Source organism: Phoca vitulina, unplaced genomic scaffold (genome assembly GCF_004348235.1).
Source record: "Phoca vitulina isolate PV1807 unplaced genomic scaffold, GSC_HSeal_1.0 scaffold17, whole genome shotgun sequence".
NCBI lineage: Eukaryota > Metazoa > Chordata > Mammalia > Carnivora > Phocidae > Phoca > Phoca vitulina.
Window position 1 is genome coordinate 19,075,617 of NW_022589720.1, and position 3,895 is coordinate 19,079,511.

The window sequence follows — 3,895 nt, forward strand, 5'->3', positions numbered from 1 at the left end:
GACAAAAGCTAAGAAGATAAATATACTTTTTGGAATTCCAACATTGAATCTAGGCTAGGGCTAGATTTTAGTGGTTTAAATGTATGTTCCCACAAATGGGTTGGCTATTGTTTTTCTGAGTGTGTGTGTGTGTGTGTGTGTGTGTGTGTGTGTTCATTTAACTCTTTTTTAAATCAAAACTTTGACTGCCATATGAGGGTTTTATGTAATCCAAGGTTAGATGATTTCATTCCTCGGCTAGCCTAGCATTCTCACAAGTCACAGTCAACCCCAAAATATCTATATTTCATCTTATTCTGAATGCCTATTAAGATTAAATTACTTTCAGGGCGCCTGGGTGGCTCAGTCGTTAAGCGTCTGCCTTCGGCTCAGGTCATGATCCCAGGGTCCTGGGATCGAGCCCCGCATCGGGCTCCCTGCTCTGCAGGAAGCCTGCTTCTCCCTCCCCCCCCCCCCCCCTCCCTCCCTCGCTGTGTCTCTCTCTGTCAAATAAATAAATAAAATCTTTAAAAAAAAAAAGATTAAATTACTTTCATTAATTTTATATTCTGGTTGCCATAAAATTATCATCTTTAACAAACTTAAAGGAAAAATTAGATATATTTAAATGTGATAAAATGTACAATATACATAAACTATCAGTTATCATTTGAAAGGTATTTGGCTCATAAAATTCCTCAAGATTATCATTTAAAAAATTCTACATTAATTAGGCATAATAAAGTAAGCAAAGTCTGTTATCACTATGGTCATATATGTTGTTAAATGCCTGTCAGGTTAACCTCTATTATTTCATTTTTAATAAATGTATTATCATCACCTGCATAAGGAGTTTATATATTAAAATTTGAAATATAAATTAAATCTACAAGGGTAAGAAAATTTTATGAATGCTTTTTTTTGTAATAATTGTATATTGAAGAAAAACATTTTATTAATAATTTAGTACATAAAACTGTTTGGTAGATCTTTTAAAGATCATTAAATTTTGAGTTTTTCACTGTGTATAAGATTCCAGGTCCAGCAAGCACAAATCTTATCACCATCTCAACAGAGGGAAGAAACTCTTTGCTTAAATAAATAATTCATACAGGGGAGAAAAGGCAAAGAGAAAGTGGCTAAATATTTTTCACGCTTGAGAGCTTTGACCTGTTACTATTGCTAATAATGATCAACCAGTGCACACTTACCCTTCAGCACATCGATACATTGCCGTATTTATATCTCTAGAACAAGTGAGCACAGGCATCAAATTATTGAATTGTATATTTTTATTTTTACATTTCTATTACTGTAATTGTAAAGCAAATGGCTTTAAAATAACATGGGATTACTACAGAATTTAAACAAACCACTAACTAAATAATATATTAGTGTGACATCACTTAATAGATATGCACAAAAGGAGTTCCTGACCTCTTGCTGGAAATTTTCTGGTATACCCACTAGAGAGTCAACAACCATTATTTTTCCAAACTATGTGACTAAACTTAAAGACCTTTCAAGGACCTGTCTACTTACTTACCCTGATTGCATTTACACTCTTGACCATTTGCTTTTGTGACGGCCACAAGTAACATTGAAATATTGAGGATGGTTAAGTTCTTCAAAAGAAAGGTATCTCTGTGGCATCCATTCAAATGCATTGTTTCACCGGGGATGTATTTTGAGAAAGGGCAGATGGTAGCATTTCCCAGAACATCTGTTACCCATCATTCTTTCACAGAGCAACCCAGATGCTGTTGACAACTTGTATGAAAATCATGCTGACAATTTGTTCAGCGTCTTTCCTGCTGAGACTGAGGTTGTCCTGGTCATACCATTTATCAGATATAGGAGATACTCTGGTCCCACAAGAACAGCTCCAATAGTGTTTTTGCCAGGGAACAATAACAGCCATTAAATCAATGGAACAATTTATCTACCTTGAAGTTATCTCCATACTACAACAAGGATTTCCTACCTCACCATTCCTACTCTTATCTGACAGTGTACATTAGATATTAAATGCTCCATAGAATAGGAAAATGTCAAATTGCTTCCTGATATTTGTCCTTAACTTCTATTATTATTTGTTAGGGGTAATCATTTCTTTGACCTTGCATTTTAAAATTACTTTCATCTCAGGGAAATGACATATAAGAGGAAAATTTGCATGCATTGCTATATAAATGTCAGATTTTTTAGTTTGCAAATGTCTGCTATAAAATATTCACAGTACAGAAGTTGATTTACAATCCATTTCAGCCTATAATCTATCTTATTCTAATTTTGCACCTTGTATCAGAATGCATTTTTCACATTGTAGGAAAGAAAACAAAACAAAAAAAAACATTCATTTCTTTAATGAACCTACCTATGAAAAGGATAAACGAAAACCATCGGCATTTATTAAATGGTTATAGCTTTTCTAAACCAACTTAATTAGACCATAATACAGGTTGTAAAAAGGGAAAATGCATAATTAAATTTTAAAACACCTACGCCTGTGAAGGCATTATACGTAAGTTGAACTTCCTGTTAAAATAATGAAGAAAAAAAATTAAAAATTCAGTTAAGTAACTTTAACACAAATTTGTACATCAAAATACCCATTTAATTTGCAAAGTAAATTTTACTTTGGGTGTTGATTAATCTGCATCTGATAATAATTGATTTCATCTCAAGCATTTTTGTTACTCGGTTATAGGCTGAGACAACTGAGAAAACTATGAACTATACTGAGCTATAAATATAAATATGTTCCATATATAGTTTTTAAAATTATAACATACAGAATATTATAAATAACATGTGCATATTATATATATTATAATGCACACATACAATTATGAAATAAAAACAGTAACTGTCAGATTGGCCCTCCACTTTATTAAAATATGTTCTAAACAGAAATGATAATTATTGCACTATAAAAGAAGGTAAAGATAGTTTTCAGTGGGTTCTTCTCTAGACAGCAAGCCTATTAAATTATAATTGCTTTAGACTAAAAGCAATGTTAAATTTCAATTATATCTAAGAGTGAGACTCCTGGTTTCATAATTCAGGAGTAGACTATACAAAATGTCATAGAATTTTAACCAATTTCTCAGGTAAGGCTTTAAAAAAAAAAATAGTTTTTGCAATGGGTGATAAAAGATAGATTCATCTCTAATTTATGTTTAGTATGGACTAGAATTTGTACATTTGTATAACATCTGGAAAGAATATTCATAACATTATTTGTCATTTGCTTAAATATAAATAATATGATAAAATTAATTTGAACAAATTGATATTCATTTTTATTTTTATATTACTTAATAATATATTTGTAACAATATTAATTTTCAATCAAAACATCCCAACTATTATGGTACCACAATGAAATATCTATGAAGAAATTTTTATTTTTTTTTACTTTTTATTATTTTTTATTATTTTTTATTTTTTTATTCGCCCCGGAGGGGGTGCACCATTCCTGGAAGTACTGCAATACCAGGTCGATGCATGGAGTGGACAGAGCAAGCTCCTATTCCACCTCCTAATTCCAAAAATCCATTTAATATATTGTCCTCGGAGAGAGGATGTATCAGATATTAAACTGATAAGAACAGATACTACACTTGATCTTAGCCAAAAGGCCGAGAAGCGATTATGAAGCAATTTTTAAATGTGTTTACCATATAGGTCCATTACTTAAATTAGTGGATCATAGTATTAAGACGAGCCAGGTCTGGGGTTTTATTTTCTTATTAGTCAAGTAGCTTCAAAACAAGATAATCTCTGTACATTATTATCTAGGTATCTACTAATTGACATATACATGTGTGAGCACACACATATGCACACACACTTTTTAATACTATTGGATCAAATCAAATAGATCCAAGAAGAAATTAAGGAGTAGCATTTG

The 3,895-nt window shown here is 31.6% G+C and overlaps 1 non-coding gene across 1 annotated transcript; it reads right to left on the reverse strand.

Annotated features, from left to right (window-relative positions):
* Positions 1–3,444: 3,444 nt before the first annotated feature.
* LOC116639265 lies at positions 3,445–3,635 on the reverse strand. Its single transcript, XR_004300786.1, has one exon. It is a non-coding gene; the product is annotated as a U2 spliceosomal RNA (small nuclear RNA).
* Positions 3,636–3,895: the final 260 nt, after the last annotated feature.